Raw genomic sequence first — 18299 nt, 5'->3', positions numbered from 1 at the left:
ATATTAAAACTATTTCAAAATACATCACTAAGTAATAGGATAAAATTAGGGCTCCTTTACTACTGTTTATCTACTGCCTACAACCTTAAGTATTTATTTTTATATACCAAACCATTATTTTTTAATTGTTCTATTTGTAATATTTACATTCTATTGCATAACTAATAGAATGCAATTAAAAGGGCATTCAAAATTCCTTGCTTATAGGTTAAGTTTTTAAAATGGAAAATAAATAAAGGTTGTTATAATATTATGATTATATGAATATATCACAGGAATAAACATGATAACTAGACCCACAGAAAATGCATGTAGTTCTATGTCATTTCAAAGAGAATGAGTATGTTGCAAGAGACAGATCAAATGTTTTCAGATTCTTATATGTTAATGCTTGTTCAAAATCAAGTCATAATAAAGGACAAGCTACAAAGTGAGAAGAAAATACTGGGAAATCACTTATCTGACAAAGGACTATGTATAGAATATAAAAACACCACTCAAAACTCAACAGGTAATAAAACAACCAATCCTGTTTTAAAAATTGGAACATAAACCATCACTTCACCAAAGAGCATATACAGATGGAAACAAGCACATGAAAAGATGATCACCATCATTTCCCCGATTAGAAAAATACAAATTAAATCCACAGTGAGATAATAGATATTAGAATGACTGGAAAAGAAAACCAAGCAGATGTCACAAACCAAGCAGATGTCACAATATCAATATGCACTTAATATATGATCAAGGAATCCCACTCAGGTATTTATTCTAGAGAAGTAAAAACATGTTCATATAAAAGCTCATGTACAATATTTATAGCAGCTCTTTTTATAAATGCCAAAACATAGAGAGAAGCTAAATTTCTTCAACGAGTGGATATATTGTGATATGTTCATATAATAATCTTCAATAATAAAAAGTAGTAAACTATTGATACCTACAAGGATTAATATTTAAGGCATTAAGCTGTGCTAAAGAAGGGTGTTTTAAAAGGTTACATACTGTATGATTATATTTATATGATGCCTTAGAAAAGGCATAACTGTAATGAAGATGAAATAATGACTGAGGTTGGGTGAAGTGGCTCATGCTTGTAATCCTAGCACTTTGGGAGGCCGAGGCAGGCAGATCACCTGAGGTCATAAGTTCAAGACCAGCTGGCCAACATGGTGAAACCCTGGCTCTACTAAAAATACAAAAATTAGCTGGGCATGGTGGCGTGTGCCTGTAATCCCAGCTATTCGGGGGCTGAGGCAGGAGAATCTCTTGAACCCGGGACGGGGATGTTGCAGTCAGTTGAGATCATGCCACTGTACTCCAGGTTGGGTGACAGAGTGAGACTCTGTCTCAAAAAGAAGAAGAAATAATGAGTGGTTGCCAGAGGTTAGGGTTGGGGAAATGGTGCAACTACAAAGGGGCAGCATGCTGGAGATTTGAAGGTGGAGGAAATTGTTTGTATCCTCAACTATGGATCGTGGTGGTATTAACATGTTTTAATACTCATGGAATTGTACATCAAAGAGATCAATTTTAGTGTATGTAGTTTTTAAAAAGTAAGATAAAGGAAAATAAGTTGTACCATACATATATTAGTTACTTCAGATCTGGAGTATAACTTTCAGCACTTTCCCTAGAATTTCCTATTGTATTTTTCCTTTTAGATAGGAGAAAATATATACTTTTAATCAAGTAAATGTATAAAAGATTTATGTAAATGTATAAATTTACATAACTTATGTAAATTTATAAATTTATATAAATATCTTTTTTTTTTTTTTTTTTTTGAGACGGAGTCTGGCTCTGTCGCCCAGGCTGGAGTGCAGTGGCCGGATCTCAGCTCACTGCAAGCTCCGCCTCCCGGGTTCCCGCCATTCTCCTGCCTCAGCCTCCCGAGTAGCTGGGACTACAGGCGCCCACCATCTCGCCTGGCTAGTTTTTTGTATTTTTTAGTAGAGACGGGGTTTCACCATGTTAGCCATTATATAAATATCTTACAGCTTCTTAATAATAATAATAGTATATGTAACATGGCACTTACTTTCATTTTGAGAGCATTCTTGGAGTCCTTTGACCTTCTATCTAATTTTGACTAAATATTTGCCAAGTGTACTGTACTATTACATCCGTAATTTTTTTACCTTTGCACTCCTGGGTTGGTTCTGTTGTTTCCTGGATTTTGAGCTCTTTTCTCAGGAAAATTTACAATTTTCTCGATTTAATATTTAATTTTTTTAAACTAAATCTTCATGAGAGGTAAGATTTATAAATTTTTCCATGCCCCAAAAATATATTTTTCTTTTATGCCTGGTAATAATTGGTCTGCGTAAGGAAATCCATGTTCCATGTCATTTTTAAAGAGCTCTGAAAGTGTGGCTATCAAACTCATTGTCTTAATTTGGGTTCCTCAAGAAAGCAGGAACTAAGCAAAAATTTAAGTATAGGTAGTTGATTTTGGTGTTAGACCCAGGAATCAGAAGTGAGAGAGCGGGGAGAGTGAGGTTGTTAAGAAAGAAAATGTAATGTTAGGGTGCTCTATCAAAGTAGCTGCTGTGGACAACTGGGCCCAATTCCTCCTGCATCTTCTGAGAACTGTACCTACTACCTCCCAGATTTTTCCATCTGGAGTATAGGACACTGGAGTACTTGATACACAGGTTACCACTCCACATTGTTTGTTGGATTCTCTTTAGGTGCATTAAATTTCTCCTTCCACTGCCATTTGTTGTTAGTACTTGAAAGTTCCTACAATGCTGGAGAAAGCTCTGAGGCAAAATGCAAAAAGATGAACATTTCTCAGCATTATATAAATTTGAGACCACTTGGAACTGTCTACTACAACTGATAATGAAATCACATTGTGCATTGATAGGATGTGACCAAGGACCCACCCCAGAGGTGTCTGGTTCACTCCTTACATTGTAGATATATCTACTTATATACCTGACATGGTTTGGCTGTGTCCCCACCCAAATCTCATCTTGAATTGTTATTCCCATGATCCCCATGTGTCATGGGAGGGGCCTGGTGGGAGGTAATTGAATCATGGGGGTGGTTACCCCCAGGCTGTTCTCCTGATAGTGAGGGAGTTCTCATGAGATCTGAGGGTTTTATAAGCATCTGGCATTTCTCCTGTTGGCATTCATTCTCTCCCCTGTCACCCTGTGAAGAAGTGCCTTCTGCCATGATTGTAAGTTTCCTGAGCCCTCCCCAGCCAAGAAGAACTGTGAGTCAATTAAACCTCTTTTCTTTCTAAACTGCCCAGTTTTGAGTATTTCTTGTGAGAACAGCTAGTACCGTACCACATTAAGTTCACTCAGTTTCTGATACTTCAAGGTAGTGACCAGCTGGAATTTTTATAAGATTTAATACAGGAGTCTTAGTGGAACAGACTACAGTCCCTAATGCTGCCACTTTGTCCAAGACCATTAGAGATATTTACCATCTCTTGTCTCAATTGTTCATTCTAGATTTTCTCCCTTTTTCAGGCAGAGTTTTATCTCATCTAAACTGCTTACCTGGTATGATGACCAAGAGCTTACTCTCTGAAAGGTCAGTTAAATTACTCAAAGTTACTTCTGTGATTACCAACTATCTACTTCTGGATAACAAGGCATTAAAACATTTAGTGGCTTAAAACAATATATTATTTATTGTTTATTATGGTTTCCTGTGTTGACTAGACTTAGCTGGGTTGTTGCTTGGGATCTCTCCTATGGTTGCAGTCTGTTAGAAATAGATATTGCAGTCATCAGAAGGCCCAAATGACCTGAATACCCAAGTTCCAGTTCACTGCAGGCTGTTGACTGGAGTATCTATACATTGCCTGTCCATGTCTTAGGCTTCTCATCTGTGGCAGTTGAGTTCCAAAAATAAGTTTATAGACAGACAGGAAGTAGAAGTGTTATGGGATCTTTGTGGTATCAGTTTTTCTGGCTGGAAACCTCTGTGGCTAGTGGTACCTTTGCCTGAGTTCTTGTCCTATGTCCAGAAAGAATGAGGTATGCAGACAAATGAAGGATGAACAAGACAAAGAGGAGCTTCATTAAGTGTTAGAACAGCTCAGAGGAGACCTGCAGAGGGTAACTCCTCCCTGTTACTATCAATGTCTGCTGCTCTCAGCAGAGTGGGGGCCCTGGAGAGGGTAGCTCCTCTCTGCAGCTGGTAGCTCTCATGCCTCTGCTGGTCTCTGAAGCTCTCAGTAGAGAGGGTAGTTCCTCTCTGCTATCAGCAGAGAGGGTAGCTCCGCTCTACAGCTGGTCATCCCAGTCCCATCACCTCTCTGTTCTCTCCACTCTCTGCCCTGCTCTGACTGAGCCCGGGGCTTTTATTGACCTCAGAGGGGAGGAAGTATGTGCTGACTGGTCCATGGGCAGCCATGGGCAGGCCCAGGAAAAGGCACCATAAGTTCCCCATCTTGTCTGCAGGACTGGCATCCTGGCCTCCAGGCTTCAGGCCTGTTCTGGCCTGAAGGTGGGGCTTCACTGGGGATTCACCCGCTTCCTCCCCAGAGCTTGTCTGCCTCCCACATCATCCATAGGACCCAGGCTGCTGGTACCTGCAGGCCATCACCCAACTATCCCCAACCCACCTCAATGTCCCTTCCATACTTCTTGGTGCCTAAAGCCTAGAGGGGGCCAAGGCAGCAGGGGGCTGGCATGTCAGTGCTGCTCCAAATGTGGGCACACCTGGCTAGTCTGTGACAGTGCCCAGGCTCAGCCCCAACCCTTCTCCAATATTGGAGCCAATGCTGGGAGTTGGGATAGGCTAGGCAGTGGGAGCAGGCACCTCTGATCCTGCAAGGGCAAGGGGGCCCTTCTCAGGCCCCCCAGGAGTATAGGAATGCCTGGGTCTGCAGCTCTGGTTTGGGAGGCTGCAGCTGTGCTGGGGGGCAGGGCTTCTGCCTGTTCTTGGAGTGGGAGGCCCACATCCACAGTCACAATGTGGACAACTGCAGCCTCACCCTCCTGGCAACTCCAGATCCTTTCTGGGCCTGGGCTGACATCCAGGGCAGGTGTGACGTTGCTGTGAGCTGCCCCTGTGGCCTCAGCACGCAACCTGGCCCAGCCCCACCATGGCAGCTCCCAGGGTGGTGGGCTGCAGGCAGCGAGGGCTGTCCAACTCCTTCCTGTGCCCTCCCTGAGGTGGCCAGTGTGATGGCAGTGGTTACCCCAAATGGCCCACTGTTGCCATCAGAAGCTGCCAGTTTCTTAAGGCCAGGACCTGGCATAATGTGACTTGTATTATATTTTATTAGTTAAAGAAATTATAGATCCTGCTCAGATTTAAGATGGGCATAAGACTCATTTTCAATGGAAAGATTGAACTTCTCATAAAGTAACCTATGTTTGCAACTAAGTAGTTTTCTTAGTGTCCTTCCTGTTTAGATATCCAGAGAGAGCTTTTTCTTTAATTTTGTCCCATTTCTCTCTCTTCCAGTCCAAGCTGATAATCATTCCTTTAAAGTTTTTGTGGACTTTCTGTGTATTAAATTACAATCCACTTTTTTAAACCAATGGTTCTAAAATATAGATTGTTTTGTCCTACAGGCATTTAGATGTTCTGGAAACAATTTTGACTGTCAAGAATTGGGTGAAGAGGCCAGGCGCGGTGGCTCGCACCTGTAATCCCAGCACTTTGGGAGGCTGAGGTGGGTGGATCACCTGAGTTCAGGAGTTTGAGACCAGCCTGGCCAACATGGTGAAACCCCATCTCTACTAAAAATACAAAAATTATCTGGGCATGGTTGCGGGTACCTGTAATCCCAGCTGCTCAGGAGGCTGAGGCAGGAGAATCGCTTGAGCCCAGGAGGCACAGGTTACAGTGAGCCCAGATTGCGCCACTGCACTCCAGCCTATATGACAGAGTGAGACTCCATCTGAAGAAAGAAAAAAGAAAGAATCGGGTGAAGATGGTCCTACTGGTATCTAATGGGTAGAGCTCACGAATATTGCTAAACATTCTACAAGGTACAGGACAACACAAAAGACTCCCTCATCCCAACAAGGAGTTATCTGACCCAAAATGTCTATAGTGCCAAGGTTGAAAAGTCCTGCTTTAGATAACAGCCACACTCATAAGTCTATTTGAGACAGTCCCTTCATTACCTTTGGTTCCCTATGATAATGTCTTCAATATTATTAGAAGACTTAATGTGTCACAGAGAGGGTATACAAGGACCTTTATCTGTTTGAAGTTATCTTTCAGATACCACTTTAGCTCTTTCTTCAGTTTATCAAGGACCTTATACTTCCACACAATTTGATCTTTGTTTTGAAAAAATTTATACTATGGCATTCTCTTTCTGGAGAGATTGGAGATTTTAAAAAAACTGTCTTATTTTTGGTCCCAGAAAGCTTGACCTTTTATGTTTCATTTAAATTATGATTTTAAAAAATGGAAGTATTTCCCCTTTGTTTAATTTCTCTCTTCTTATATTTTATCATAGGCAGCTAAAATCAGCCAGATGAAGCTTGAAATTCTGCCTTCAAATCTCCCCAACTATCCCAATGTTACTGGGTACTCTTTCTATTTTTCTTATTGCCAAAGGTGACAGTGTTGCCAGATTTTCTGCCACTACATAAAAAGTGCCTCCTTTCACTAGTTTCTGTTATGGACTGAATATATGTATCCCCCACGAATTCTTATGTTAAAGCCTTAACCTCCAATGTGACTATCTTTGGAGGTGAGGCCTTTGAGAAGTAATAACATTTAGATGAACTGATGGTGGTAGAGCCAGCATGATAAGATTAGTTCCCTTATAAGAAGAGGAAGAAAGATGGATTTCTCTCCAACTACACACATTGAGGAAAGGCCATGTGAGTGATACCAACAAAGCTGGTCTGCCTTAAAATGGGGTCTTTCCCTGTCCAGTGCCACAAAGTCAATATGCAAAACCAAAAGTGAGAGTCAAGAAGTGCAGGTGTAGGGCATATTTAATGAAAGGGTTGGGCATTAAAAATGAGGAGAGGAATATTCATGTATTTTCTGGGAGCAGGTAGAGAACTTGGAACTGGAGTTGCCACCTTCCTTTTTGTCATTTTGTGGTTTATTCTGGTCGTTGTTATAGTGATTGTCAATGGTCATGGTGCTTGTGGGAGTGTCACTGAGCATGGACATTAGATTATAATGAAGTTAGAAGCTCTTCAGAGGTCAGGTGACCTGCCATTTTACATCCCACCAGTCTTAGCTGGTTTAATCACAAGGGGAAACTTCTGACTTTAGTCCTCCTGTCTCCTAAAGATAAGCAGAGTTAAGGCGGTATAGAAATTGATCTAGGTCTTAAAGGCATTACACTAGGTAACATGAGGACACAGTGAGAAGGTGGTCATTTGCAAGCCAGAAAGAGGGCCTTTGTCGGGAATCAAATCTGCTGGTCCCTTGATCTCAGACTTCCAACCTCCAGAACTGTGAGAAGGGTCTGTGGCTAAGCCACCCAGTCTTTGATATTTTGATATAACAGCCTGGGCTGAGTAGGACAGCCTCTAATAACATCCTCACTGTCTTCAAGCCCTCTCCAGCAGCCTCCTTGAGGTCTTCCAGGTTTCACCATCAGTCACCTGCAAACTCTTCCAGCATCTGCCCATTGCTTAAACCCAAAATCAATTGTCATTAATTTTTAGGTTTTGTTTTTTCTAGGAGTAACATTTACTTTGCTCTTGTTAGGCTGTCACAGCTGTAATTATTCCTTCATCACTGTCACCAGGCATGTGAGCACCAACATTTCGGTTTATGTTTCCCTAAACTAATGCCTGAGAAAAAGACTTAAGTGGAGTTCATTTGTTTGAAATAATATCCTAAGAAACAGGGTTAAGGGAAGGGAGTAGTGAGACAAGGAAGGAGGAAAAGATAATGAGGTCACTGCTTGGAGCTTTAGTCTGCTAGGATTTTTGAAGCACATGTAATGCCACCCAGAATTATCCACTGGAAAGACAGTATGCTCTTGAGTTGGGATGCTGTATCTGTGAGGTGTCCCTTTACATGAAATGTGCTTTTCAAATGTTCTGAAATTAGATCTGCAGCAAAGGACTGTGGCACAGAGGAGCACTGAAAATACCTTCTACACCAAAACTCATTATTTATAGGCTATTTTATTTTCTTTCTGGAAGCTCTTAATATTTTATCTTCATCCTAGATATTTTAGATTTGATAATTCCATGTCTAGGTGCAGGTCTTTTTGATTTCATTCTGCTTGGCACTTAGTGATCCTTTAAATATAAAGTCTCGTATCTGTTTTTAACTCTAGGAATTTAGAACTCATATATAATTTCTGCTTCTCCATTTTCTTCGTTCTTTCTTTGGAATCTCCTATTTATTGGAAATCAAAATCTGCTATATTCTATTTCTTTGTCTTTTTGCTATGTCCTCTAGGAGGTTTCTTTATCAGGAAATCTTTCTGCTGAGTTTTCAATTTCAGAAATCATATTTTTTTCATTTCAAAAACTCATTCATAGATGTTTGTTTTTCATGGCATTCTATTCTTGTTACATGGATATATTATCTTATCAAATGGAACAGAAGAAAACTGAAGATATACATGTTTTATTTCTTAAAAATCTTCACATGAAGACAAGTTTCAAGGGGAATAAGCCAAATAATTGATCCTTGAGAAAACAAAAATAACAAGGAAAGACTTTGTTATTTATGTTTCATTATGTATTATTATTTATTTTTTATGTATCATGTTTTATTTCCTTATTAATTGAGTTTTCTCTAGGATCAGTTATTTGTCTTATTCTTCTTGATACTCTTTATTACACAATGATTTTCCCAAATGTCTCATGATAATTGGATTTCCATTCATCTTTATGAATAAAAAAGTGTTGATTCACTTAAGTTGCTGGGATAAGTTTCGCTGCTGCACTTTAGATATGTTTGTATATCAAACCAACAAGCATTTCTCTTTATCTAAGAGGGAAGTATGTGTGTGTGTTTTGCATTTTTTGTGTCTGTGTGTGATGTTACTGGTAATCAGCAGGTTTCATTTGAATGTATATAGATGGTACATAGATGAGAAGCAGGCAGACAGTCTGCCCATGGGATACCTTAGAGAAAATCAAGGTAACTTTAGATGGAAAATCTAGCACTTGTAACATTTGCTATTCCTAAGCAGTTGATTTAATTTCTTTAGGAAATAGTTATTTGGTTTATGCTCAGGGAGCATGCAAGACCTCTCAGGCATCATTCACATGGCAATGAGAGTCTGTTGGGAGGGGCCAAGATACCACGATGTGGACAGTTTTAAAATAATTTCCTATGATTGCTTCTGTTTAGTTATTTCCTACTCTCTGGGCCTGCTAGTTCTTAGCATCAGCCTCCTCTAGATTCTCTACAAAGAGCAGTTTCCACCAATGCTGATGTCTGTTCCTATTCAGCTTCTGACCTATGTCTTCATCTGCCTGCATAGTTTATCTGCCTTTATAACTTCTTCTACTTTTAACTATGCAAGAACCATCAGAATATTTGGTCCAGGGATGGGCTCCCCACTCCAAAACGTACTTTGGTTATAAATTTATCTCATATTACATGTCTTTACCCTAAGTTAAATAAAACTGTGATACATTGAAGAGGTAACTACATCTTTTCAGTCTGCCATTTTAAACTGGCAGCAACAAATATTTTCTTAATCTGTTTAATAAAGTGTTAATGTCTTCTAGTAACAATGTAAAAGTTAAGTAGAAATTATTTTATATTTTTTTAAAAACCAAAGATTTTATTTTATATAGACCTTAACTTTTAATAGACTTTTAAAAACTTTTATTTAGGCTCAGAGGTATATGTGAAGACTTGTTACATGAGCCTCGAAAGTGACTTTAATATCCTGAAAACATATAGCTAAGACCCAAACTGGGATTAGATAACCCGCTGTGCTTAGCCGTAAACCCAAATAGTTAAATTAACAAAACTACTCGCCAGAGTACTACAGACAACAGCTTAAAACTCAAAGGACTTGGCAGTGCTTTATATCCCTCTAGAAGAGCCTGTTCTATAATCGATAAACCCCGATATACCTCGCCATCTCTCGCCACTCAGCCTACATACCGCCATCTTCAGCAAACACTAAAAAGGCCTTAGAGTAAGCACAAGTATGTACATAAAAACATTAGGTCAAGGTGTTGCCTATGAAATGGTAAGAAAAGGGCTACATTTTCTATTTCCCAGAAAATTTTACAATAACCATAATGAAACCCAAAGGTTCAAGGAGGATTTAGTGGTAAATGAAGAACAGAGTGCTTGATTGAATGAGGCCGTGAAGCACGCACACACCACCCATCACCCTCTCAAATACTAGACTAGAGACCACTATTACTAATAATTTTCCTACACATATAAAGAGGAGATAAGTTGTAACATGGTAAGCGTACTGGAAAGTGCTCTTGGACTAACCAAAGTGTAGCTTAACTTAAAGCACCCGGCTTACACCTGGAATATTTCATATCACCCGACCACTTTGAGGCAACTCTAGTCCCAACTTTATTAAACTGTGTTACCAGATCTCCTTAAACCAAATCATTTACCCTGGTCAAAAGTGTAGGTGATAGTAGTTACTTACTCTGGTGCAATAGTTATAGTACCGCAAGGGAAAGATGACATAATCACACCAAGCATCAATAAGCAAAGACAAACCCTTGTACCTTTGCATAATGAATTATCCAGAACAGACTTCACAGAGAGAACTCTAGCCAAGACCCCCACAACCAGATGAGCTACTCAAGAACAGCTAAATAAGCACACTCATCGTTGTAGCAAAATAGTGAGAGGATTCATGAGTAGTGGTGATAAACCTATCGAGGCTGGTGATTGCTGGTTGTCCAAGACAGAATTTTAGTTCAACTTACTTCTGGAATACAAAAGTGAAAAGGAGACATTTCTAATTTTATTATTAAGGTCATTATTATTATCAAGGATGATAACTGATTGATTGAGTTTATGATGGTTCATTGTCCAGAGAATAGCATATTGGAAATGATTCCTATTATGAGTTGCTTGTGTGAGGAAATATTGAGTAGCTGCTTCTGTGGAGTGGATTTTCTTTTTTAATTAAAATTGGGATAATGGCTAGTATGTTTATTTCTAGGCCTATTCAGATGAGATGTCGGTGTGAGCCTAATATTGTAATGAGAGTTCCTGTAAAGATAGTGAAAGAGATAATAAGTTGGGTTAGAGGGTTAATTAGTATGGGAAGAATAAAAACCAGCATTTTCTGGGTATGGGCCCGATAGCTTATTTAGCTGACCTTACTGTAGGATGTGGTGTATTAGGTAGCACAGAGAATTTTGGATTCTCAGGGGTAGGTTCGAGTCCTATAATTCTACAAATAAGAGGATTTAAACCTCTATAATTTACTCTATCAAAGTAACTCTTTTGTCAGACGTATTTCTTATGTTTGAGGTGGGCTGCTAGATAGTAGGACAGGCGTAGAGATGTGTCATCCGCAAAGCACTAGTGTGAATGGTAAGAAATTTTTTCATGGAGGATGTACAGGTTGACCATAACAGAATCGAGGGTATGACACTTGAAGTCATAAAAATAAAGTTGTTAAAAGGAAAGTTTTGGTGATGAAAATTATAGTATAGAATTCTGGTGTATGAATATCATGTAATGCTCCTTGGAAGATAATAGTGGTTAGGGCATTTATTATAATAATATTTATATATGCTGCATAAAGAATAGGGCAAATGGACCTGCAGCGTATTCCACATTAAACCCTGAAACGAATTCTGATTCCCCTTCTGTCAAGTCAAACGGGACTCTGTTAGTTTCTGCTAGTGTGGAAATAAATCATATTATGGTTAGAGGTCATGATGGTAGGAGTAGTCAGAATAAACTCTTGTGTTGAGTATAGGTAAGTTGAATGAGCCACTTATTAACAGAACTGATAGGAGGATAATAGCTGGGGTAACTTCATATGATATGGTTTGGGTTACTGCTCATCGTGTACCAATTAGCGCATATTTTGAACTGGATGCTCATCTTGATCATAAGATAGAGTAGACAGCTAGGCTTGATGTGGCTAGTATAAATAAGAGACCTATGTTAAGATTAATTAGAGGATATGGTATGGGGAGAGGGATTCATATAAGGAGGCCAATAGATAAGGCTAGGGTTGGAGCAATAATGTATAGGGGAATAGCTGATGCTAAAAGTCACAGGGGTTCTTTAATAAAAAGTTTTATTGCATCTGCAAAGGGCTGAAGTAGTCCATACAGACCTACAATGTTGGGTCTTTTGCATATTTGTACATAGCCTAAGATCTTTCGTTCAATGAGCATAAGGAATGCTATGGCAATGGCCCTAAGTCTCCTAATTCGAGCAGAACTGGGTCAAACAGGAACTCTACTAGGACATTATCAGACTTGTAATGCTATTGTCACTTACTGATGCATTCGTTATAATTTTCTTCGTAGTAATACCAATCACAAATGAGGGCTTTGGCAACTGATTAGTTCCCCTGATCATCGGTGCAGCAGACATGGCATTCCCTCGAATAAATAATATAATATCTCAGGTGCTTTACTATTAGAATTGTTGTTAGAGTTGTTGGTGGTTGGGTGAATAGTTGAATATGATGAGGTGAAAATTGTATTTGATTTTAATAATATAGAAAATTGGGTAGTTTTTGAGGGGGAGGAAGTAGGGTTATTACGTGAAGATTCTATGGGTGTAGCTCTTTTGTATAGTTATGGGTGTTGATTGATGGTAGTTGCTGGTTGATTTCTGTTTGTTAGTATTTATGTTGCAGTTAAGATTACTTGGGGGGATAGAGTAAATAATTAAGAATAGAGTTAGGAGAGATGAAATAAGGAAAGAGAAAATGTAGAGTTTAATTAGGCCTTTCTGGGTAGATTCCATGGTGGAGTCTAAAATTTGGACTTGAGCAGTGTTTTTGGCATTGATTTTTCTAATCAAATTAGATCTAGTAGAAGGGAGGTTAGATTTTGACTTTCGTGTAGATTTCAGTGTGTGTGTGGGGGGATGTTGCACAATGTACTGTGATTGGATAAAACCCTCATATGTTTGAGAAATTAAATGTTTGTGATGGATACTTAAGTTTAAGGTTTTTAGTCATGAGGTTAAGTTCTGTTGCCAGTGAAAAGCCTAAAATACTTACGCCAAGGGCTGCACGTTTTAGGTGGAGTGGCATAGTTATTTGGGGAATTGATATCGGAGTAATATCGCTAGAGATGAAGAATCTGGCGAAAATGCTACCAATTGTTAGGCATTTGATTGAATTAATTAGGAGGGGGTTGTTTTTGTTGATGATAATCGAAGTTGTGAAACGAAGTTGTCCTAACAGTGTGAAGAAAATAATTCGGGTGCTGTAGACAGCTATTAGGGAGGTGTCAATGAGAGTAATTAAAAGGGCTCAGGTGTTGGTATACGACGTTTGCGGTTTTGATAATGAGATCTTTGGAATAGAAACCTATGAGGAAAGGTATTCCTGTGAGTGCAAGGCTGCCAATTATAAGTGAGGAAGAGGTGAAAGGTAGGGCCTTAAATAACCCACCTGTTTTTCAGATATCCTGTTCATCACTGAGGTTATGGATAATAGATCCAGAGCATATGAATAATATAGCTTTGAAGAAAGCATGGGTACAAATGTTAAGAAATGCTCAGTGAGGTTGATTAATGCCAATTGTGACTGTTATAAAGCCTAATTGACTTGAGGTGGAGAATGCTACAATTTTTTAAATATCTTTTTGCATCAGGGCACAGATGACTGTAAATAGTGTAGTAATAGCTCCTAGGCATAATGTGAGGGTTTGAATGATTAAGTTGTTTCTATTAAAGGGTGAAATTGGATAAGTAAGAAAACCCCTTCCTCAACCATTGTGCTAGAATGGAGTAGAGCTGTGACTGGTGTTGGGCCTTCTATGGCTGATGGAAGTCAAGGATGGAGGCCAAATTGGGCTGATTTTCCAGCCCTTGCGAGAAGACCAATTAGTGGAAGGATACTGGGGTTGGGATTTAAAATAAACATTTGTTGAAATTCTCATGTGTTGGAAAATAGGAGGACTCATGCTTTTGCTAAAATAAAGCTAGTATTACCGATGCGATTGTATAGGATTGTCCGAAAGGCTGCTGCATTAGCATCTGTTCGGCCATATATAATCCGTACGCCTTCTCACCCGATAAAGAGTTAGAAAAGGTTTTTGGCAGTAACCAGAATTAATATATCAATGAGAAAAATGAGTAAGTACTTGAAAAATTGGTTCATGTTGGGATCTGAGTGTGTCTACCACATTTAAAATTCTCTGATGGATCATGTAACGAATAGTGCCACTAGAATGGATATTATAGAGAAGTAGTCCAGTTTGAAGTTGAGCGAGAGTTTTAGGGTTTGGATTGTTATCCAGTGCCAGTTTGAACAATAGCTTTTTGGCCTGTGTATATAAATATGGCTGCAGGGATGAGGCTAATGATAAAGGCACATGCACTGAGTCCAACTTCCGTTTATCACTTAATTTTTATCACTGCTGTTTCCAGTGGGGGTGTGTTTGACCTAGGTGTTGTGAACTGCATTTATGCACACCTGATACCTGCTCCTTTTGATTTGGATACTATAGAGGGCATTCTCACTGGGGCGGGGATGCTTGCATGTATAATCTTACTAAGAATTAATAAAAAGGCCAGGAACAAACCTATGTGTTTATAGAGTTACATGAACTCTTCTAAGCATTTTCAGTGCCTTGCTTTAGTAGTTAAGCTACATTAACTAGGCAAAGTACACTGGAGCTCAGGGAGGGGGTCTGAAGTGTTTGGTGAGTATTAAGTCAAAACCTTGTCAGGATATAAATAGAAAGTGAGCATTTTAGCCCAGAAAGTCTAGTTTTTTATTTTTTTTAATTGACCATTTCTAAAATTGCACTAATTGAAGGTTTAGCTAAAAAGCCATTTGTAGTTGAAGCTATGATTAGTTTAAAATTGTAGCATCTAGAGTATATTCTCTTTAAAGTGGGTAGGGGTCTGAAGTGTTATGTAGGTATCAGGGAAAATCCTTGTCAGGATATGAACAGAAAGTAATCATTTTAGCCCAGAAAATACTGGGATTTTTATATTTTATTTCCCACCCCTAACTGTTCAGTCAATGACCAACTGACCTCTATTCAACAGTGATTAATCCAACTTGTATTGAAACAAATAATATCGATGCATAATATCAAAGGGCAAACCTGATTCCTTATGTTAATTTCCCTGATTCTCTTTATTGGTTCAACTAATCTTCTTGGACTTCTCTCCCATTCATTTACAGCAACTACTCAACTATCAATAAACTTAGAAATAGCAATTCCTTTGTGAGCTGGAGTAGTAGTCACCGCTTCCGCTTTAAGACTAAAGCTTCCTTATCCCCCTTCCTGCCACAAGCACACTTATTCCACTTCTCCCTATATTGATACTCATTGAAACTTAGCCTATTCATCCAACCAATAGCACTAGCTGTACGATTAACAGCCAACAATACAATTGGCCACCTACTAATGCATTTAATTGGAGGAGCTACACCAGTATCATCAACTGTTAGCCTACCCACACCTTCGATTACATTTATTATTCTAGTTTTAGTAACCATCCTCAAAGTCGCCATAGCCCTCATTCAGACCTATGTCTTTACACTCCTAGGGAGCCTCTACTTACACGATAACACATAATGACCCTCCAAACTCAGGCTTACCGCATAGGTAACTCTAGCCCCCTGACTCCTAACAGGAGCCCTTTCAGCACTACTTATAACTTCTGGCCTAGCCATATGATTTCATTTTAATTCAACTACCTTCCTAACTTTAGGCCTACTAACCAATACCTTAACAATATATCAATGATGATGCGATATTATCCAAGAATGTACACTCCAAGGCCACCATACATCAACTGTTCAAAAAGGCCTTCGATACGGCAAAATCTTATTCATTATTTCAGAGGTGTTCTTTTTCGCTGGCTTCTTCTGAGCATTCTACCACTCCAGCCTAGCCCCCACTCCAGAATTAGGAGGATGCTGGCCTCCAACAGCCATCTCCCCCTTAGCCCCTTAGAAGTCCCTCTTCTTAATACATGTATTTTACTTGCATCCAGGGTTTCAATTACTTGGGCTCACCACAGCTTAATAGAAGGTAATCGAAAATACATACTTCAGGCAGTGTCTATCACAATTGCCCTAGGCATTTACTTTATACCTCTACAAGCCTCAGAATATTTTGAAGTCCCTTTCACTATCTCCAATGGAGTTTACAACTCAACATTCTTCATAGCCACAGGTTTTCACGGGCTTCACATTATTATTGGATCAACATTTCTTACTGTCTGCCTCCTCCACCAACTAAAGTTTCATTTTACGTCTAACTGCCATTGTGGATTTGAAGCCTCAGCCTGATACTGGCACTTTGTAGATGTAGTATGACTATTCCTATATGTTTCTATATATTGACAAGGATCATACTCTTTTAGGATAACATAGTACAATTGAATTCCAAGCAATTAGCTTCAGAATTGCCCGAAAAAGAGTAACATTAGCCTTAGCAGCTGACACCTTACTAACACTCTTACTAGTAACAATCGCTTTTTGACTCCCACAACTTAACATCTACACAGAAAAATCCAGCCCCTGTGAATGTGGCTTGGACCTGATAACCTCTGTCTGCCTCCCCTTTTCCATAAAGTGCTTTGTAGTAGCCATTTCTCCTCTTTGATCTAGAAATCGCCCTACTACTGCCCCTACCATGAGCTTTTCAGGCAACTGACCTAAAATTAATAATTAGTACAGCTCTCATATTAATTATCATTTTAATCTTCAGTCTAGCCTACAAATGAACCCAAAAAGAATTAGAATGAATTGAGTTGGTGAATAGTTTAAGTCAAAATAAATGATTTTGATTCTTTAGATTATGATAGATCATAATTGCCAAATGTCTTCTATTTATATTAATATTACATTAGCCTTTATTATGTCTTTAGTAGGGGTAATAGTCTATCGATTACACCTGATACTTCCCTACTATGCCTAGAAGGCATGATACTTTCTATCTATCTATGTATCTATGTATCTATTTATCTATCTATCTATCTATCTATCCATCCATCATCTATCTATCACCTATCTATTATCTATCTGTCATCTATTATCTATCTATCTATCTATCTATCTATCTATCTATCTATCTGTCTATCTATCTATCATCTATCTATCTTTTGAGATGGAGTGCAGTGGCCCAATCTCAGCTCACTGCAACCTCCGCCTCCCGGGTTCAAGTAATTCTCCTGACTCAGCCTCCTGAGTAGCTGGGATTACAGACACACACTACCATGCCTGGCAAATTTTTGTATTTTCAATAGGGATGGGGTTTCACCATGTTCGCCAGGCTGGTCTTGAACTCCTGACCTCAAGTGATTTACCTGCCTTGGTCTCCCAAAGTGCTGGGATTGCAGCATGAGCCACAGCGCCCAGCCAATACTATCAATATTTATTATAAGTACTCTCATAATTTTAAATACACATTTCATGCTGGCATCCATAATACCTATTATCCTCTTAGTTTTTGCAGCCTGCGAAGCTGCCGTAGGTTTAGCCTTACTAGTTATGGTCTCCAACACCTATGGCCTATATTATATACAAAACTTAAATTTACTCCAATGCTAAAAATTATTATCCCAACAATTATATTACTCCAAATAATGTGATGCTCTAATAACTCTATAATCTGAATTAATACAGCTTCCACAGTTTACTTATCAGTCTCATCAGTCTGCTATTCTTCAACCAATGTAATGATAACTCTTCAACTTCTCATTAACTTTTTTTTTCTAGTCCATTGTCGTCACCCCTTCTAATCCTAATAGCCTGGCTACTACCCCTTATAATTTTAGCAAGCCAATATAATCTATCCAAAGGATCGTTCCCACGAAAAAACTTTATATCTCAATACTAGTAGGGATACATATAGTTTTAATTATAACATTTACGGCCACAGAACTAATCATATTTTGTATTATCTTTGAAGCCACACTAGTCCCCACCCTAATTATTATTACTCGTTGAGGTAATCAAGCAGAATGCCTGAAAGCAGGCTTATACTTCTTATTTTACACACTGTTAGGATCCTTACCTTTGCTTGTAGCACTTATCTCTACTCAAAATGCCTCAGGCTCACTAAATATGTAATCACAACATATACTACTCAAGAAATAACAACTCTTAATCTAACAACCTTCTATGACTAGCATGCATCATGGCATTTACGGTAAAAATGCCTCTCTACAGACTCGACCTATGACTTGCTAAAGTCCACATAGAAGCCCCTGTT

At 38.9% G+C, this 18299-nt stretch overlaps 1 long non-coding RNA gene and 1 pseudogene across 2 annotated transcripts in view; one reads left to right on the top strand and one right to left on the bottom strand.

The window, feature by feature from the left end:
- Positions 1-18299, top strand: part of LOC140709815 (uncharacterized) — a 342945-nt gene that overhangs the window by 301102 nt on the left and 23544 nt on the right. For both annotated transcript variants that reach the window (XR_012090525.1, XR_012090526.1), the window contains one exon: positions 3492-3555. This is a non-coding gene — a long non-coding RNA (uncharacterized lncRNA). The remainder of the gene's footprint in view (positions 1-3491; positions 3556-18299) is intronic.
- On the bottom strand, positions 11384-15589 carry LOC140709796 (NADH-ubiquinone oxidoreductase chain 1-like; annotated as a pseudogene).

This window comes from Chlorocebus sabaeus, chromosome 22, assembly GCF_047675955.1.
Source record: "Chlorocebus sabaeus isolate Y175 chromosome 22, mChlSab1.0.hap1, whole genome shotgun sequence".
NCBI lineage: Eukaryota > Metazoa > Chordata > Mammalia > Primates > Cercopithecidae > Chlorocebus > Chlorocebus sabaeus.
The sequence above is the reverse complement of the archived record's forward strand: the minus strand, read 5'-3'. Positions and strand labels throughout refer to the sequence as shown.